We start from the raw sequence: 21,843 nt of genomic DNA, 5'->3' as shown, positions 1-21,843 counted from the left end.
GTAGGGGGGGAAGTATTACATGGAAATTAATTAGTCATCTTTCTTCCTGTCTTCTGCCCAGTGGGTGGGGGGACTGATTTTTACAAAGGAAGAAGACAGGGAACTATTATTTGATAATGTGACAATTACCATTTATAAAGGGGCAATTTCCTTGAATTCAAGAATGGTAGGTATTATTCACCTTCTGAGGAGTCTAGCTTATTTGTCTATGTGGGAGTAACTGTTCTCAGGATTTTGTCTGAAGCTGCCTGGATTGTCCAAGCAGTGGCATGCAGAAATGAGAATGTGTAATTCTACTATGCTTCTGCACAAGGATTGATTTTACGACCCTGTCATACCCAATGCAGAGAGAACACAGCAAACTTAATCATGCTCAGTGGAGGCTGATTGGAAGAGGCAAAACCAGAGTACTGAATGGATACTGAATACAATGAGCCAGGTCTCACAATCAGTGAGACACGGTTTGTAAGAGTGAGCAGGGAGAGTGGGCTAAGCCTGCTCTCCTCGCACACAAACAGGGCGGGAGCCAAGGAGACTGCCGGATCCATGACGGAGCCAGGGGGAGCTGGGGAGTTCGGGGGTCGCGTGGCCCCCGGAAGCTCCAGTATGCCCTGCTCGAGCACGCAGGGCATACTGGGGAGACCCCCGAGCTGGGAGGCTGCTTTTCAGCCTCCCGCTGGGGGTCTACTCATGAGTAACCATGGCATGGAGCTGTGCTGTGACTACGCACGATACAAAAAACCTGGGTTTCTGGAGAGCTCACTCCGCAAACCCGGTTTAAGGGGAGGGCTACTTGAGCGGGTTACCCACTCAAGAACCACCTGGCTCGCAGCCGAGCCCGGTTGTTCTCACAATTGTAGAAAATTGGGCTAGAGGAGGCTAGCCCGATTTTCTACAATCGTGTGAATAGCCTCAGTATTGATTGAATCATAGATCGGTGCTTTGGGTTCATAAGATTCATTTTTCTTTAATTTTTAAAATGAAAAATAAATAGATATAAATATTTAAAATAAAATATTAGTCAATTGTCTTTTGATTTTGCCTTGTGATAGTGATATTGAGCTGGCCTATGTTTTGTTTTTGGATGTGCTTTTATTGTTATTGCAATTGTCCTCTGTAAGCCACCTTCAGTTTTTATAAGAAAGGTGGGATAGGGTCAGGGGCCTACCAAGGTTGGAGTGAGCCTGGATACAAGATTTTAAAATGGGCCCCTCACAGTATATTTATATACTGCTTTTCAACAGTGTCAGTCACCTTAAGTGGCGCAGCAGGGAAATGCTTGACTAACAAGCAGAAGGTTGCCATTTCGCATCCCTGCTGGTACTCGGGCAGCAGTGATATAGGAAGATGCTGAAAGGCATCATCTCATACTGCACAGGAAGAGGCAATGGTAATCTCCCCTGTATTCTACTAAAGAAAACCACAGGGCTCTGTGGGCGCCAGGAGTTGAAATCGGCTTGACAGTACACTTTACCTTACCTTTCAACAGTGGCAACAGCCACTGCAGGGATGCTGTTCTGGGGATGTATAGAGCCAGTTGCTCTCTCCCTGCTAAATAAAAAGAATCACCACATATTTCTTTCTCCATTCCCCCTTCTGTCTCTGAAACCATGAAGGACCAGTGTAAGTCACTTCAAGAGCCAATAGGAGCAATTTTATGCCATGTATGTTAATTAACAGAATTATTTAAAAATGTACAACAAATGATGAGGCTGAGTTGTCAGGTATTGGTATTGTCCTTCCCAACATTCATATATCTGAGTCTGCACTTTTACAGTATGTGCAAGATTAAGGATTTACCTGTCCTCAGATAACCCCTTACCCTGTGTCTCTGCATGACTCACTTTTACATGCCTCCTTTTGGATCAGACACACAGAGACACACACACACAGAGGGCTCCCCCCAGAAGTGCACACACACACACGCACACACACCATGAAGTATTGAATGCAGAAACATTTTTAATCTTCTCCCCCACCCCTGACATCCCACCATTTACAGAATCTTCCTTGTTGCCTCCGGTGTTGAGGAGGCTTGTAGCCTCCTCTTCCTCCTCCACCGCCATCCACCTCCACCCATCTGTTTTCACTGGCCCGCTCCCCTGACAGCTCCCCTCCATCACCACTGAGCCCTGCAAGCCAGATGGCACAAATGGGCACTGCGTGCACACACACAAACCACCACCGGAGGAGGAAGCCCGGTGGGAGGAAAGGCCGTGGTGTGTCTGCCCGGGCCAGGGTTGCCAGGGACAGCAGAAACAATGGATCCTTTAATGGATGTGGGCAGCTGAAGAGTCTAGAGTCAGGGGAGGGATGGTGCATTTTCACTAATTGTAGAGCCTAAAAAGTGACAGGAAGAGTAAACAAGATTGAGAAATGGATTGGAGAGTCTGGAGAGGGGGAAGTAGGCAAAGGATAGGAATGTAAATAGGAAGGTCTAAAGGCTGGGAAAGGTGGGTAGGGAATATGCAGCTGAATAGTGAACAGAAAAGGAGTCGAACAGATAAACACAGAAAGGGAAAGTGACAGAGATGCAAGGCAGCTAAATAAATGGCAAGACGGATAGGAAACAGTAACAAGGGAAACACGGCAGCCAAAAGGTATGGCAAGATGGGTAAGCTAGGTGAACGGAGAAGGAGAGAGATGGACACCAAGCAACCATAATCCCTTCAGCAAATATCCAGCTAAAGATGTAGTTCCAACTAGATGTAGTTGGGTTATTTATGAGCTTCCTTCCTGGGGCAGAAATAAACGAAAAGAAAAGGGACACAACACATGATGTTGAGATTGGTTTCTCTCCCTTCCCTTCTCAGGATCAAAAGGAAGTTTTCCAAGGAACAAAAGTACCAAGCGCAGCCCAATTGCATGCTGCTCTTGTGCCCTGCATTTCTCAGAAGCAATAATATCAATAGGCTTTCCTCTCCTCTCAAGAACTTGTGCATAGGCAGGCAGGCAGATGGCTGCTGACTTGCCCTACCCCCAACCAGAAGAAAGAGGGCATGCAGGCGCAGCTGCTCAGGTCTTGCCTTGAAGGCAAGGGAAAGCTCCCCCCCCCACTCACTGTTCTTACTGCACCAAGGCTGCTGGCCATTGTGCAGCCTGCCCACAGACGGGCCACGGATGGGCGGCTGCAATCGGGTGTGCGTGGCTGGCCTCTGGTGTGGCTGGCCCACACACAGCAGCGGCATGGCTCCGTGCATGTGCAGGGGCCAGGTTAGTGCAGGATCTGCACCACCACCACATGCAGGCTGCTGGTGGGAGTGCCACTGCTAATGTTCAGTACAGCCAGTAAGAAGGGACCATCTCCTTTACTTTTAAAGATCTCTCTCTGCCCCCTCCTGGGTGTTGCCCTCACCTCTCTTTCCCTTACCCCTCAGTCACCACCCTAATCAAGCCCAGCTCAAACCAGCAAAACGAATCTAGCTGGTACAGAACCATCGGGCCAGCCAATTGGTTCAACCAAACCGGTTCGCGGGCCACGGTTTGGTCCAAATTTGATCTGAATATATCAGCACAATATATATTCTTGGAGAGAGAGAGGGAGAGGGAGAGGGAGAGAGAGAGAGAGAGAGATATCGATCCAAATAAATCTCTATTCTTTGGACGGCTTTGGAATATCCTCTCTGCTGAAATAAGAGCATCTCCTTCTCTTTTTGTTTTCAGGAAGACCCTCAAGACTTTCCTGTTCTCACAAGCTTTTAGTTAGAATTTTAATAATTCTAATACTTTGTTTTATATTGTTCTTATCATGTTTTATGTATTTTAATTTGTGATTTTAATGTTGGGATTTGTGTGAGATTTACATATGAGGCAGTATTAAAATGTTCTAAATAAATAAATAAATAAATAAATAAATTTCTGCTGCAAGAGGCAGGATGGGGGTGTTGCTAATAGCCACTTCTCTCACTCATAAAAGTCTTCCTCCCAAATCCCACCTGGGTCTCCCTGCATTTCCTTCCTCATCTCTTACCTGAGAATTTTTAAAGTACAGGTTGCTAACTCTACCACCCTCAGCCCCTTCAGTCTCTCTTCAGCACTGTCTTCAAGGCACCATTTTTTTAGATCAGGCGAAAGTAAGCTCATTATCCCCTCACCCCTAGAGACAACTAATCTCAGGCCAAGAGTGGAGCCAGCATCCCTTGAGTTTCCTTGCTTACTTTTGAGAAGATATACATGTATCCACAGCAACTGAGAAAATATGTTTTCTAAATGGCTTATCCCAGTTTCAGGGTTGACAGGCAGAAATTGAAACGTAGTTGTATAACTCTCTCAAGCATTTCCAGCATATATATATTATGCCATATGTATGACCTACAAGCTTCAGATTATACAAAGACATCAGACTACCTGGAATGGGTTAACATTACCACCAAGGTAACTAGATTTATTGCAACTACAATAAAAACCAAGAAATCAATGATAATCATCTTATTTGTTTTTAGTTTTGTACTTCAGTGTTTTGGATTTATAACAATGTGTATGTACAGCAACAGATTGTATTGTTTATTTTGTGGAAATTGTGAAGGTCTTCAACCATAAAATAAATGCTTTGGGCAATGTCATATCAGTAAAGGACATAGGCACTGAAAATCTTCTAAGGGGTTCCTTACCTTGTATTACATGTCATGTTGCTGTCTGATACTAAACAAATCACAGTAGACAGTCACCAACGTGATGTGCAATTCTAGCATTTCTGTTAGAACTAGCAGTGCCACTGCTGCAGACCTGGAAGCAGTGGCTTTGCTGTAGAGAACCAGCAATAGTGCTAGCAGCATTCCCATTCACAACAATTGGAATAAATACCATAACATTAACAGCACTGCTGCCAGTTCTCTACAGAAGTGGTGCCACAATTCCTAATGAAGGCACTAGGACTGTAGATCATGTTGGCGACTTACTATTGTGATCTGTTTAGTATCAGATCTCTATTTATGAACATAAAAAGCATAGGCGCTATCTTGTCAGATATCTTGGTTTGAGCTATCAAACCAGTGGTCTGGTTCAGGGGTTCTCAAGCCTGGGTACCCAGATGTTGTTGTACTACAAATCCCATCACATCATGTTGACTATTGTGGCTGGGAATTATGCGAGTTGTAGTCCAACAATATCTGGGGACCCAGGTGTGAGAACCTCTGTCTATTCAATTCTTTCTTCATCAGATGCTAGCCAGTGAGATGCCCCTAGGAAGTTCAAGGAAATTTCAGTGGAGATAGTTGTTCTATAGCTGCCTCCAGAATTAGGCCAGCGTGGTGTAGTGGTTAGAGTGCTGGACTAGGACCGGGGAGACCAATCCCCATTCAGCCATGATACTTGCTGGGTGACTCTGGGCCAGTCACTTCTCTCTCAGCCTAACCTACTTCACAGGGTTATTGTGAGGAGAAACATAAGCATGTAGTACACCGCTCTGGGCTCCTTGGAGGAAGAGTAGGATATAAAATGTAATAGTAATAATAATAATAATAACAACAACAACAACAACAACATGATATAGCAATGGAGTTTGGACTAGACAAGTGTGCTGGATTAATAATGAACAGAGGGAAAATAACAAAAACAGAAGGAATAGAACTGCCCAATGGAAGCAAGATCAAGAACCTGGAAGAGAAAGAACCTTACAAATACTTGGGCATTCTCTGAAGTTGTATGGAAAGTCCCAGTCAGAAATCGAATCACTGCTAAACACTGTCTGTATATTCAGTAGCGATATAGCAATGGAGTTTGGACTAGACAAGTGTACTGCATTAATAATGAACAGAGGGAAAATAACAAAAACAGAAGGAATAGAACTGCCCAATGGAAGCAAGATCAAGAACCTGGAAGAGAAAGAACCTTACACATACTTGGGCATTCTCCAGGCTGATAACATCGCACACACTGAAGTTAAAAGAAAAATTGGAAGTGAATACATCAGGAGAGTCAGAAAAATCCTCAAGTCCAAACTCAATGGCGGGAACATCATACAAGCCATAAACACCTGGGCTATACCTGTTATTAGATACACTGCAGGAATAATAGACTGGACCCAGGCACAGCTAGAGACGCTAGATCGTAAGACCAGGAAAATCATGACCATCAATCATGCTCTGCACCCCCGCAGTGATGTAGATAGGCTCTACCTCCCTCGCAGCTCAGGTGGAAGAGGAATGCTGCAAGTCCATCAAACAGTAGAGGAGGAGAAAAGAGGCCTTGAAGAATATATAAGGGACAGTGAAGAAGATGCACTTCAAATGGTCAAGAACGCGAAACTATTCAACACCAATGAAACAAAACAGGCCTACAAGAAAGAACAAGTCAAGAACCGAGCAGAAAAATGGAGAAATAAGCCCCTGCATGGTCAATATTTACACAATATAAGTGGAAAATCAGACATCACCAAGACCTGGCAATGGCTTAAGAATGGCAACTTGAAGAAAGAAACAGAGGGTTTAATACTGGCTGCACAAGAACAGGCACTAAGAACAAATGCAATAAGAACAAAAGTCGAAAAATCCACAACAAACAGCAAGTGCCGCCTTTGTAAAGAAGCAGATGAAACAGTGGACCACCTGATCAGCTGTTGTAAAAAGATCGCACAGACTGACTACAAACAAAGACATGACAAGGTAGCAGGGATGATACACTGGAACATCTGCAAAAAATACAAGCTACCTGTAGCCAAGAATTGGTGGGACCATCAAATTGAAAAAGTTGAAGAAAATGGAGATGTAAAAATATTATGGGACTTCTGACTACAAACAGACAAACATCTGCCACACAACACACCAGATATCACTGTAGTCGAGAAGAAAGAAAATCAAGTCAAAATAATCGACATAGCAATACCAGGGGATAGCAGAATAGAAGAAAAAGAAATAGAAAAAAATCACCAAATACAAAGATCTACAAATGGAAATTGAAAGGCTGTGGCAGAAGAAGACCAAAATAATCCCAGTGGTAATTGGCGCCCTGGGTGCAGTTCCAAAAGACCTTGAAGAGCACCTCAACACCATAGGGGCCACAGAAATCACCATGAGCCAATTACAAAAAGCAGCTTTACTGGGAACAGCCTATATTCTGCGATGATATCTATAACCATTGACAATAAAATTCAGCCATCCCAGGTCCTTGGGAAGGACTCGATGTCTGGATAAAACAAACCAGTCAATAACACCTGTCTGACTGTGTAAACAAGACATAATAAAGGTCAGCATAGTGGTGGAGCACATGTTTTGCATGCAGATAGTCACTGGTCTCTCCAGGCAGAACAGAGGGGAAACCCTGCAGAGCTTTTGCTATCCATTGTACCAACCTAGATGGACCCATGTTCTTGCTGAATATACAACAGCATCATATCTCCTCCACATATTTGCTTCATTCTTTTAATAAATCATCTATACTTGTCCCCATTTGGGCACTTTCATCATTATGGAAATATTCTCAAGAGACGATAACTCAAAGAGATATTTTATTATTTCTTCTCCTACAGACAGCACTAGAGAAAGCATTCCAAATGTACATATTTTAAGACATATTTGTACATTCTTTGCATTAGTAGTCTTGCCGTGCAGGTACAAAATAGGGAGATACTTTTTCTTCTTGATTTACACTTCAGACAACATCTATATGCAAAAGCCATCAGTTTTATTAAAGTCATGCAAATGTGTAGATTCTTGCAAGTTCAAAGCCATCACTTTGCACTGTGGGATATACTTCATGTAACACTTCCTAAATGTGACAGAAAATAATCTGCTCCAGTTATACAAGCAATGCATGATATATTATTTAGCCATTAGTGTTTACTCTGCCCTGAATCCTGTATACATCTTCTACAGGTTTTATACACCATTATTACATCAATAGTGACGTGATTTGTAAGAGTGTGGGGAGGACCACTCCATATGTCATCCCATAGAATTCATCAGGGACTATTGAGAACTGACTGTATTCCTATCTGCACAGCCCCTACCTTTCTGTCCAGACCCACCTGGACTCCAACCCAGGGGAGACCCTCTTGAGGAAGAAGGAGAGCATGCCCCAGCTGAGACCCAAGGTGCCAATGAAAGCCCCTTAGAGCCAACAGATCTGGACAAGCCAGAACCCGTTACTCCTCATGCAGTCATGCATGACTCCTCAGATAAGTCAACATGATCATCATGACAACCACCAACTATATAATCCATATTTATAATGAATTATAACCATATATACTGAAACAAATAATCATTCAAAATTACAATGGCAAGGAAACCAAAACTGGTAAAAGTAGTTAATCTGAACACTCTACATTGCTGCTATCCAGTCTATCTCTTCATTTAAACCATGAGGCATGACTGTTTGAAATTGATATATCCAATACACCTCTCTTCACTGTAGTTTTCTAGAGAGGTTATTCTCAGAGGCTCATACCTTCTCTATTCATGAAAATGTCAATTCTTTTTCACTATGACCATATTCCTTAAAATGACTAACCAAGGGTGCCTGAACTTTTCCTCTTCTAATGAAGCTTTTATGTCCCCCTATACACGTCTTAATAATTCTGATTGTTGTTCCAACATATAGAAGTTTAGATGGTCATTGACTAAGGTATATGGCCCCCTTGCTGCTGCAAGTTAAGAAGTCGTGGATCCTATAAAGGTTATCATTTTGAGGGTTCTGACATTTGTCTAATTTCATACAATTGGAACAAACATTACACCTACCACATGGGTGTTGTCCCTTGGGTCTGGATCCATCTATAGTGTTTATCTCTAGGGTTTTATCTTTTCTTTCTTTACTGTGCACCAATATGTCTTTCAAATTGTAGGTAAGTCTGTAAGTGAACAACGGTGTATCCTTATATCCTGGGACATTTTCCAATATATACCAATATTTCCCTATGCTCTTTTTCACCAAATGGGAATGTGTGTCAAAAGTTAGAGGTATCACCATTCTATTCATATTTATATTCATCAGTTTAGTGAACCGGTCCACCATGAACTGGGCCAGTTTGAGAAGTTCGATTGCGAACTGCATTGGCCTCCAGGAAAGGGGCCGAGCCGCGGGCCGCAATCAAACTAAACCAAACCCAGTTCACTGGTTCAAACTGGGCTCGATTAGGGCAGTGACTGAGGGGTGAGGGCAAGAGAGGTGAGGATGGCACCAGGGGCAAGGCAGCGAGCTATTTTTTAAAGTAAAGGAGATGGTCAGTTCTTACAGGCTGTACCGAAGCTTAGCAGCGGCGCTCCCTCTAGCAGCCCTGTATTTGCTGCTTTATTATTTCCAGGACTTCTCTAATATTCCTTGAATCTCGATGGTATTTTTGGATCAGATACTGTTTGGTGTTTTCATTCTTCAGCTTCTTGTCTTTCATATCTTTCAATTTACTAGCCTCTGATCTAAGCCTGGCGACTTTATTTTCTAATCTAATCTTCCATTTACTACTGATGTACTGCTTTCTTTTTTTACAGGTCCACTGATCTTATATCCGAGCTCTTGTGTTGTTATTGTTGCTGCACTGTACATTAGTTGGTTTGTTTCTTGCAAATTCTTGGTTGTTATTTCTGCAAGTGCAGCATTGACATCTTTTAATGCCTGAGCAAGTTGGGGTTTTTTTGGCAACTGTTTTTAGAGCTGGAAGTCGAACCTGGTGGTTGTTTGGTTCATGTGCTCAGTTATTTTTTGCTTTAGTTCTTGTTGCTTTTCTGTTAAATGGCATTTGGGTTTTTGAGGTGAAGGCAAAGGGGCGGTTGCCTGGTTTTGATTTTGAAACAGTTCAGTAACAGTGGCATCCTCTATTTCCAACACCTCCTCCCCCTGCACCTGAGCAACTTCTTCAGCTGGTGGTAGTTCTTTTTCCATATCTTGAGCCTGTGTTGTAGGGATGGGTCCGGACCGGTCCGGAGGCCATTGTAAAGGCCTCCGGACTGTCCGGACCGGTTCGGACCTGGCCGGTCCGGTCTGGGTGGAGAGGGTTCCTTTAAGGGTGGGGAGGGTTTACTGACCCCTCCCGCCACTTTGCCCCCTCCAGCTCTCGTAATTACTGTTGAAAATGCGGTGGCAGGATACCTCCCTGCCGCCCCTTCTTGCTGCTCAATGGAATAAGCCTTCTGCGCACGCGCATGCCACGTGCAAGATTCACATCTCCTGGAGGCCCGGTCTACCCGGCCTCGGCCCCTCGGCACTCTTTGTCTGGATCCTCTGGTTAGACCTCTCCAGTATGGTTGGACCTCTGGCATAGTTCTCACCTTCCTCAGAGCATGAAAGCCCAACAACCACGCCAAGGTAGTGCCTCACTGGGGGATAATAATAATAATAAAGTTATTATTATCCTCACTGGGGGATAATAATAATAATAATAATAATAATAATAATAATAATAATAATAATAATAATAAATAATTTACACAGTCAGATAGGTGTTATTGACTGGTTTGTCTTATCCAGACATCGAGTCCTTCCCAAGGACCTGGGATGGCTGAATTTTATTAACAATGTTGTTGCTGTTATTATAGATATCGTTGCGGAATATAGGCTGTTCCCAGTAAAGTTGCTTTTTGTAATTGGCTGATGGTGATTTCTGTGGCCCCTATGGTATTGAGGTGCTCTTCAAGTTCTTTTGGAATTGCACCTAGGGCGCCAATTACCACTGGGATTATTTTGGTCTTTTTCTGCCACAGCCTTTCAATTTCAATTTGTAGATCTTTGTATTTGGTGATTTTTTTCTATTTCTTTTTCTTCTATTCTGCTATCCACTGGTATTCAGAGGCGTAACTAGGGAAAACGGCGCCCGGGGCAAGCACTGAAATTGCACCCCCCCACCGCATCCCGCCCACCGCCCCCCCAGCATACATCTGACTGACACACATGTTTCAGAAAACTTTTATTTTAAAAATTTTAAAAATTACAAAAATTACCAAAAATTTCAAAATGCACTACATACTTAGGTTTTTCCTCACAACAACCCTGTGAAGTTGGCTTGTATCTCAAACATCAGAATTATGATGCAATGATGATTATTATGATTATGGTGCCCCTCCCTCACGCCCTGGTTCTGTTCCTGACTTTCCCTTGTGAGTGACTGTATTTTAACAAAACGAAAACCAAGGACTCCAAAGTAATTCGAGGGACTAGGGTGATAGTGCTGAAGACTCCTTATTCTCCCGCTGTTAAAGAAAGACTCCCCTTTTCCAAAACTGTGCGCTATTTACACCAGAAAAGGTTTCAAATGGAGGGGGAAGCATTTATGCATTTATGCTTTGTTTTATGTTACGATTTCAAAGTTAGAAAAACTATAAAAGGGCCATTTTAGAGAAGATATGCACTGCCTTAGTTGCAAATCCTGCTTTTTTGAGATTCCCTGCAATTGAATAAAGCGATAATATACACCTTTGCTATTTAAATTGGTTGGAGAGTATTTATGACAATAAAAAATGAAATGGCATTTCAGATTCAACATTGTTTGCCTAAGACCACTCAGATTTAACTAATCTTCATCACATTGACAAAAAGAGCAATTAAAATTAAAATCCATGACTAAAACCAAACCACTTTGGGGTTGTTTTTAATGAAAGGTGGTATATAAATTTAACAATAAATGATTAGAAGTATATACTTTCACCCCCTGCCCAACCTACAATTAATTCCAGCTTATTTTCAAAGGACTTCAAGTTTTATTTACAAATTGCTTGGCAGCAAAAATGTTTAAGTAATCGCTAATTGCTCCTAATGATAGTTTTACTTATTGTTAAATTTATATACCACCTTTCATTAAAACATTCTCTGTTCATCTGATTTTCAGTCTGGTTAATTAAATCGGTGGAGGTTTAGACTTTCCTGATGGGCTGAAACAGCTAATCCATTTTGATGATGACATATAATTAAATTAGCTTGCATTACATAGTGAAAAAGTCCAGGAAGGGAGAGATGGGGGGATGTGGAACCCAAGGTTCCACATCCCCCCATCTCCCCCTCCCTGAACCTTTTCAGTTAAAATGTGGTTAGATTATAGGGGAGGAAGGACTTGAATGAGCAAAAAGGGGAACTGGTTTGGGCGTTCAGGAAGTTGTTCAGAAGAGGGAGTTGTTCAGGAAGTTTGCTATGGTGCATGTCCTCCTCTCGACGCATGCGCGACTAGTGGCGGGGCGGCGGGGCATGCCAGGGAGTGAGAGTCAGAGACTTGGACTACGAAGACGCCGCGGCGCCCAGTGCTGGATGATCAATGCCAATGGGGGCGGCGCCGGAACCGGGGGAGGGGGACTGCTCTGCAAAAAATTAAAAAATTAAAAATAAAAAATAAAAAAAATTTTTTTCCGGCAAATCGGCGGGGGCACTTTTTGGCGCCCCCTGCCAAGTGGCACCCGGGGCACGTGCCCCCCTGCCCCCCCATAGTTACGCCTATGCTGGTATTGCTATGTCGATTATTTTAACTTGTTTTTCTTTCTTCTCGACTATAGTTGTTATTATTATTATTACGACTATTATTATTATTACTACTACTACTACTACTATTAATCCCAAGCCTCACAAAAATGGCTTACTTTCCCAGAAAATGCAGAGAAACTCTCCCATTGAAAAACATGGATTGTAAAACCTCATGGAGATAGGAAAGACTAGAGTCACAGAAAGTGATAAGAGGTTGATATTTGGAAGTATGCTTGCAAACTGCAAGCCCTTTTACTAATATATATACCTGGGATGCACCCTGAGATTTCCAAACATGCCCATTTAATTTGTGTACTTCAAGCTAGCAGGCAGGTAAGCATATCTTCATAGAAGACAAAAGAGCCACAGCTTCCAGTTCTGCCTTGGAAAACAATTGCTTCTCAAAAGCTGATCTTTGTGCATGACTATTATTTTATATAATTATATCTATGAGAAGGTGCTGTGTTTGGAGCAGGAAATATAAGAAAGGAAGCCTGGGAACCATAGAGAGATGAGAGTGATAGGCCTGCATCTGTGAAGGGAAGATTCTAAACACGTGATTGGAAGAATACACTCTACCCACATTGGTCTGTTCATCTGAATCTGTTTTCCAAGTGGGTATAAAAAACCCACAGATATACTAAATGCATTTTTAGAAGTATCAGCTGAACGGGCCCCATGGTCATTGAAAAACAGGGCTTTTTCAGTTGTGGCACTCAACTCTTTGTCCCAAGAGAGACCCCACTCTCCCAACCTGTGGTACTCCAGACATTGCTGAATTACAACTCCCATCATCATCCCCAGCTTCAATTTATTGTGGATGGAGATGGTAGGAGTTCAGCGACATCTGGAGTACCACAGATTGGGAACCCCTGCATTTTGGCATTTAGTGAAACCTGGCTTATTTCTTGATATGTATGGTCTTGAATGACTCCTGTTTCCATCGTGCTCTGCCTCTCCCATTTGTTCATTTGCTATTGGATTGTTTTGTTTTAATTCCTATTTTGAGGTTTTGGCTTGTTTTTAACTTGGAGTGCTTGTTAGCTGACTTGGAGAGGTTCCTTTGTAAACCATAAGGCAGGATATAAATATTTTAATAAATAAAATTGTTGCTGAAAGTTCCTGAAATATAAAACAATTGCTGTAGTGAGATGTGCAAGTATGAACATGTTCTCTCTCAGAGGGATGGGTTAAATAAAAAGGAAGGCTATGATACTATGTGCATCTGCTTCTGAGTAAGCCTAATTAAACACTTTGGGACTTTTCTCTATGTAAACATGCATAGGATGGGACTGCACATGAATTGCCACATGTGCATGCATCATTGCTTTAAAAGGAAACTCCAGCTCTGTGATGTGTAGCCAAAGTTACGCAGCATGAGGCACAGAAAAGGCAGTTAGAAGGAGAACTGAAATAGAATGCTTACTGTGGTATTCTTCTCCCTAGAAGTGAGTAGAATTGGATGCTGTGGTGCATCCCCCAATGTGAATGCACATTGCAGAATTGCACCTTGGGAACGGTGGTTCATTTGCTTTAGTGAATGCATTCCAGCACAGTGTGAATGCATTACAACTGGCTTGTAGGTGGCTGCATTTCCATGCTTTCCACTATGGTGGCGGTCATAATGCAAACCATTATAACAAGTTGTAGAAGTGATTAGAACATTTTCACCACAGCTATAGCTTCTTAGTAAATGGCAGCAATCTCAAATGTGGCATTTACGTTGCAAGTCATCTCCGTTTCCTTAAAATGAGCAGTGAATAGAGCTCTTACTGGGCTCAGGTATGGGGTCAAGCACTGCTGATTCTACCTAATTGAGAGTTGTGCTAGCTGTGAAACAAAGAGTGCAGTAGAACCTCTGCTACATCCCACCCCACTTGTCTATACAACTCTCTCAGCAGCATTCATGGCTTACAATTTACACAGTGTTACAGCGCTGTTGTTACAAATACATAAATAGTTGCAAATGCAGAAACCTGCAGAACACTGCTTCTGCAACCTGAACCTTGCTGCTTCAGAACAGCGACAGAGCTACCTTAAACACCCTCAGCAGTCCTGAGACACAGTGTTATGGCTAGTGGTGTGCACAAATAGTTTAAAAAAAATTAAATTCAACCTTGAATCGAATGACCAAAAAATGAATCGATGTTGAGCCTGCTGGTTCGGCGAATTGAACAGGAAATTCCTGGAAAAGCAGTCAGAGCACCATCTCAAATGGCTGGCCATCTAAAGTGAACATCTCCCTAGTGGCTCAGGTGATGAGATGAGGCTCTTGGTGACCAGACCGCTGACTCACTTACTGCACTTTCCCTGCTTGGGAGCAGGAGCAGGTACCTTGCTGCTACTTGAGGACACACCAGGCCTTATTAAAGCCACCAGAGGTGGGGCTGGCTGCAGAATAATAAAATGAAAATCCAAGCAGGACCCAGTTAAAGCCATTGGTGCTGCTGGTACAGTTTTTTAAAAGCAAAGCAGTTGTCGTGGCACTGCAATTAAACGGTTAAAAAAATTAGAAAGACAGAGCAGGCACTCTGTCTTTCTACTCCCTGCTGAGCCAAGCAGGCCAGCAGGCAGGGCAAGAAGGCAGGCCCAGACCACATTCTCTCTCTCTCCTCTCAGTGCTGCTGCAGTCTCTCTCTGAGGCGAGTCTCATGATCAGTGAGACTGACCGGAAGGGGGTTTGCGGGGAGAGCGGGCTTAGCCCTCTCTCCCTGCAGAAAATCATTCCTACAGTCCTGGGTGGCCAGATTGGCCACCAACACGATTGCTGGCTCCGTCACGGAGCCAGCGGGGGCTGCGGGGATCGGGGGCCGTGCATACCCCAGAAGTTCCAGGATGCCTGCGTCAGCATGCAGGGTATCCTGGAGAGACCCCTGAGCCCAGGAGGCTGCTTGCATCCTCCTGGTCAGGAGTCTACTCGTGTGTCGCCGTGCACCGCGGCAACACAAGAGCAAAAAGATGTGGTTAACAGAGCACTCGCTCCATTAACCTCGTCTTAGGGGAGGGATATTTTTGAGGGCTAGCTTCTGGGAGCCGCACAGCTTCCATTGCAGCACGCAACCACCCCAAAGCAGGCTAGGCTCCCTTAGCCTGCTTTTGGGTGATCGTGAGAATTGCCTCTCTGTTTCTGATCTTTGATCCAAGTTCTCTCCTCTCTGGAGGCACAAAAGCAATGGCTCTCTCTGCATCCAAGCAGCCCCTTATATACATTTTGAAGCTCCCTCCTTTGGCCTTCCCCCCTGCTCCCCCCACCCCAGTGAATGCGGGCACAGTAGCCCATACCAACATTGGATTTGAAAGAGAACAAACCAACCAAGAAGCAAGGAGATCTCAGGCCAATTGGAAGCCAGTGCCAGAAAACCAATCAGGAATTAGAAAACACAGGAACAAAATGGTGTCTGCTAAGTGAATTGATTCACAACAAATTAGGGGTGATTTGATTCATGGTCAGATCAGACCCTTCATTTAAGGGGCATTTGATTCGCAAATGATTCTGTGAATCACCTCTGTTTGTGGCAAATCGATTCACTAGTAAATCGAATTGCACATCCCTAGTTATGGCACCATAATACTGCATATCATGTAAACCAATGCCTGTGACAAATAGTTTCATTGCTGAAGTTCATCATTTCCTGGTTTGGAATATTAATTTGTTAAGCTCGGAATCATACATTATTTCCCTTTGTTTTTTAGGCTGCAATGTTAAATGAGGTTCTGCATAAGCACAGTCAGCTTTCAGGCTTGTAGGCAGATACACAGAAGTCCTTTAATGTTAGCCTCTTACTCCATGAAATTCTCATTGAAACTCATTGATCTACAAAGTCAATTCCTTTGTAGGCACACATGGAGACTATGTGAACTACAAAGGCAGTTGCTTTGTAGGTAGGTATACACAGACATTTTTAACCTATGAGTCTTGAGGAAATGCTCATTGATTACTTTGAAACTACATAACCAACCAAGCAGTCTTTTATTTGGTGGCTTCTATGCTTGGGTCAATTAGCTTGATTATTTCTTGCTAGCTCCCATCCAAATCTAAAACCCTATTTTGTTCCCATAGCCATTGTTCAGAGAATACTGTGGGGTCAATAAATACAATCCCCAGGAGGCAATACGATATTACAACCTATTGTCAATGTTTGTGCAACAATATTATTAGGTAGAAGAGAAAACTCAGAAAAACTGTGAGTTCTCTAAGAAAGCATATAAATACATCAAAAGTCTAATTTGCTTTGCTTTGAAATTCTAAACTGAGTTAAGAGAAATTTGCTCGTCACAATCTTGGTTTGTACTTTGTTTGGAGTTTCAGGAATCTTGCTGAAGTGAAACAGCTCTGGATGTGGATGGAAGTTCACTTGGGAACCACAAATTTCCTGCCTCTTGTTCTAACATGGAAGAGGGGTGGGTTATAAATGTTATAATTAATTTGGGGGTGCAGTTTTTTGTATTGAGCTGAGGAAGACAGACTTCCAAATATGCCTAATCCTAGCCACCATGAATTATCTCCTCCTGCAGCCAACTATAATTCCATGGCTATAGTTTCAGTGATAGCAGGACTCTGCATTGTCCCTCTCAGCTGATGGTCCAAGCCTATTATCCCATGCTTCAGTCCTCTCCCTTTTGTTTTGGATTCTAGAAACTACAGAAGCCACTAAGTGAAACTAAAGACATAGTAATCAAAAAAGGAACATGAACCCTTCAAGCTGAATACTTCACTTGCTTGAGTCTGCATTTTGTCACAGGATCATCATGCCCTAAATTTAAGCCTTCATTGGAGCACCTGCATTGCAGTTTTTGGGCTGTATTATATCTAATATTATGCAACAAGGAAGGAAGTAAATGCATAGCAGAGGGGAAAGAATGAGGTTGCCAGAGTGGGGAGGTCCAACTTGGAATCTTCAAATCCAACTTGGGGTCTTCCTGGCACAAACATTTGTGCGTGTGCCGCATGCGTGCTAACATGAGAACAGCAAAACAGTTCACGGCTTAGTGCTTATTCTCAGTTTAATCTCAGCTGTTTGTTTTCCAGATTGTCTATTGCATTTCGAGCTGTCCTACCTTCTGCAAACCACCTGCCAACTTCTGAGATGCTTTCTGTAGCCTGATAGACTACCAGCCAATGGACAGATGTAAGCAGGTATTGTTTGTCCCACCACATGCAATCAAGAAAGCACAATTTGAAGTGCCAATTCCAGCTTTCCTGAGCATCAGCAAACTGTGATTTTTGATTGGTTCCTGCATGCTTCCCCCTACCTCCTCCCTTTCCTCTTCTGTTTAGATTATGAGACCACACACGCATACCATTTCTCCTTGTTTGTGACCTACCCAGGAAGTCACAGCAAGCATTTACCACAACACAAGGCACAAGAAGTTTAGACTGGCACTGCTTCCACTTTGCAAGATCCTCTATCCCTCCCCACCAGCTGGGCTTCACACTGTTTCACCAGCATTCTGAATCTTCAATATTCGCTCCCTCAGAAAGCAGCTCCTGCAGGTTTCACAGGACCCTCCGTTACATGGAGGCACCTTACATGGTGCCTGTCCATGAGTTTCTCCATGTTTGCAGGATGTTTCTCAGAGTCACATGCCTTGAGCAACTCTTCCAAAGGCCTTTCCTGCATTGCTCCACTGGCCTACTCTATGTTCATTTAGTCAATTGCCATCATCCAGCTGCAGGTCCTATGTGCTTTCCCCAAGCATTGTGTGCAGATCACCTTGTCGTCACATTGTGTAGTGTGATAACAAGAATCTTGTCACTCCTTGGTGGCATGGCATGTAATGGTTCTCTCCCTCCTCATGGTGCCACTGCAGTGAACAGTAATTTAATCAACTCTGTAAAGCATTTTGAGAATATGTCCTCCTGAGACATATGAGAGATGAGAGAGATTTATTTTTATCTCAGTATCTGAAAGATCTCCAAAGCCACTCAGTGGAGACAATTCTTATATGCTTATTAGAAGACAGGGACCCAACAATATCCCTGGCGGTTGCTAAATTTTGTTACACATTGACCAAACTAAGAGAAGCTAGAGCACAGCAATTGGTTACTGTCAAAGATTCCTGATTTTATATATTTGATGACATTTTAGACTTTGTTTCCATTATTTTCTTTTTACTGTGTATATTCTGCATATATTGATGTTTGATCTAAGATCGTAAATAAACAACAACAACAATATGTTCTCCTGTTTAACCTGCCCCCACCACCACTTTGTTTGCTAGATGCTATGAATGGCCTTGAACATTTTAATTATTTTTTAGTTAACAGCACCATATGAGAAATTTGGTATTGTTTCATTAAATCCTAATTCATTCTTTCCTTTGTTTGCTAGCTATATGAACCACATTAATAGCCTGCTTTGCACATTTGATTAATTTGTAGTTAATAACTCCATATGAGTGCCTTTGTATTGCTTAGTTAAATTTTGCTTTAGTTCTGAACAATAGGGGAGCAGAAATGCTGTTTGTTGTGGTTTGTTGAGCAACCTAAGTTAAAGCAATGGCAAGAAAGGCACACATGTAATTTCGTTCAAAGCAGTGAACAGTGATCTTATGCTGCCTGAAGCATAACCAAATTGTGTCCTCTCCCTTCTCCTTCTCTTTTTTCTATTGCAATCAACACCCAGTTCCTCCCTTTTTTCAAATGCCACTTCCTCCATCATTTTCTGTTGGGAAGTGGTGCCATTTTGCTTCTTTCCCCTACAGGCCATCCATGCGGGAGGGGGAGGGGGGTGCTGTTTTTCTTGTCATGCTGCCCATGTGGGCCCACATGGCTCACAATCTGACATCTAAAGCAACCTGCTCCCCACTGCATCATGGTAGGGACAATAATTGATACTTTGGGGAAGGGACTCTAGCTCCGTGGTAGTGCATCTGCTTTTCATGCCGAAGGTCCCAGGTTCAACCTCTAGCAATCCCAGGTAGGGCTGGATGAGTCTTCTGCCAGTCAGTGTAGTTAACACCCTGGAGAGCCTAGATAACAACCTTGGAGAGCCACTGCCAGTCAGTGTAGACAATACTGAGCTAGATGGACCAGTGGCAGGGCAGATGCCTCTTCACACTATTATGAAACGTATTAATCCAGAGAGAAAAACCAAACAGTGGCCGTCATGATATACAAGCCTAGTGGTGGCGAAAGCCATTGGGACACCACTGCTGCAAACACAGAAGCAGCAGTGCCACTCTTGCCAACAAATGGTTGTACAAGTCACATTCCTGCAGTTTCCTCCATTCTGGCAAGTGGGTAAACTGTGAGGACACTGCTTTTGTGCAGCCATCAGCCAGCAACAGGGGTAATACCCCTGTGTCCATGTCCACAGCAGCGGCATGCAGATGCCGTCCATCACCGTTAGGCTTGGGTATCATGTCAGTGAGTGTCTGTAAGCTTATGTATGCTGGACAGATGGGATATATATACACACATATACATATTTAGGAAGTTCCTGGGGAATAACTGACAGGCAGAGGCGTAACTATAGGGGGGCACATGCCCCGGGCGCCATCTTTTCTGGTCACATGGGGGGCGCCGACATGACAAAAATTTTTTTTTAATTTTTTTAAAATTTTTTGTTAATACAAATGTTTCCTGCTCAGTGCAGCAGCACTGCAGCAGTCAAGGGAGCGCGTCGGCGCCCCCTCCCCCACGAGCGGTCCCTTCCGCGCCACCCGCGCGCCCCCCCATTGCTTTGCTGGCGCCTGGTGGCCAGTCAGTGGCCTGGCTTGGCGGCGGCGGCGGCGGCGGGCTCTTGTGAGGAAAAACCTAAGTATAATGTAGTATGTTGTGGTGCGGGGGGGGCGCGGGGGGCGCCATTTCAGTGCTTGCCCTGGGCGCCATTTTCCCTAGTTACGCCTCTGGCACAGTCCCATAAGTCAAGTAACCTTCATGAGTGGTAGCATGTCTGTGCATGCGCACGCGAGAGAGTGAGTTTTGCAACCTGAATTTAGGTAGTGACAGATGGAGTTGGAGGTTTTCAGCAAGCTTCAGTTAGAGAGAGAGAGAGAAATTAAAATGGTTAGTTAGATTTAGTTAAAGCAGATGCAGTAAACTTGTTGAAAATCATCGTTATTATCATTCTGGAAGTGCACCTGCTTTTTGGCAAACTAATGTCATTTTAGTAGCTGGACTAAAACAAACAAGCTGTTTGTTTTCAATAGCTCTGCTTGTTTATTAGTGAATAAAACAGATACTGCAAAGACACCATAAGTGTCCTATGCTTTCTCCCTGAATGTAAACACCTTGGGGCAGGGATCCATCCTCTCATTCTTTGTAAAGCACCATGTATATGCATAGTGCTCTATAAATAATAAATAATAATGTCTGCTGGACACACACCCATGTTTGAATATTCAGGTAATGTGTGACAAGAGCTTCTACACATGTGCAGCTGCATGTTCCTAGGAACTTCCCTGTGTTGGGGAACCTCGATCAGGCAAGCTTCTTAATCCTTCTGAGGCCCTTCCATACATATGCTGTGTATGTGTAGAAGCCCTTGCGTATGCAGCTGAAAGTGCAGAGGTCAGGGGAGAATCCAGAAAGTGCACTAATGCAGTGGGCAAGGCCTGTGGGTGCACTGACATAGGGGATATGACCCCCCCCATCACCCCAGATTCAATTTGTATTTGCTTGGATTCAGATTCGGACTGATTCAGACCACTTAACAAGATCCTAGGGGCACCAAATTTGGATGATGGGTAGGTCCCCATGGGTGCCAACTACCACACAAATTTCAAGGCAGTGAGACACTTGGTTGATTTTTAATGAATTTTTAAAGTTTTTACTGATTTCGAACATTTCCGCCATAGAAAACAATTGGGATTTGAAGTTGCCATATCCTAACCCTAACACAGATCCCCAACTTTCATTTTTTTTAAAAGATAAGCTCTAGCCATTTTAGAAGTAGAGTTATGGAACAAAACGTGTAGTCATTATTTTTCAAGTGTTTGGATTCCTTGGTGTAACAACTTTTCCTCATAATGAATCCCTATGAGGATTCATTGCACACCTTCATTTCTTCTGTTCATTTTGAATGTCACTGGACAGTGCCAACTGTCAACTGCCATGTGTCAACTACACCCCTCCCACATACACAGACATACTTGCAAGGCAGTGGAGTACTTATTTTAATTTTTAGGAATATTGAAATGTTTAGATTCTTTGGTGTCTAATAACTTTTCCTCATAATGAATCTCAATGAGGATTCATTATACGCCTTCATTTCTTATGTTGATTTTGGCTATCATTGGACAGTGCCAACTGTCAACTGCTTTGTGTCAACTACATTCCACCACACACACACACACACACACACACACGTACTCAGTTTATTTTTTAAGGCATTTTTAAAGTGTTTAGATTCTTTGGTGTCTTCATTACACACCTTCATTTCTTCTGTTCATTTTGACCCCACTGCTTTGCAGGTGAGGGTGTGGAATTAGTGGCATCCTGTGTTCCAACTACCCCCCCAA

The sequence above is a fragment of the Hemicordylus capensis genome, chromosome 5 (assembly GCF_027244095.1).
Source record: "Hemicordylus capensis ecotype Gifberg chromosome 5, rHemCap1.1.pri, whole genome shotgun sequence".
Taxonomy (NCBI): domain Eukaryota; kingdom Metazoa; phylum Chordata; class Lepidosauria; order Squamata; family Cordylidae; genus Hemicordylus; species Hemicordylus capensis.
This window is presented reverse-complemented; position numbering follows the sequence as displayed.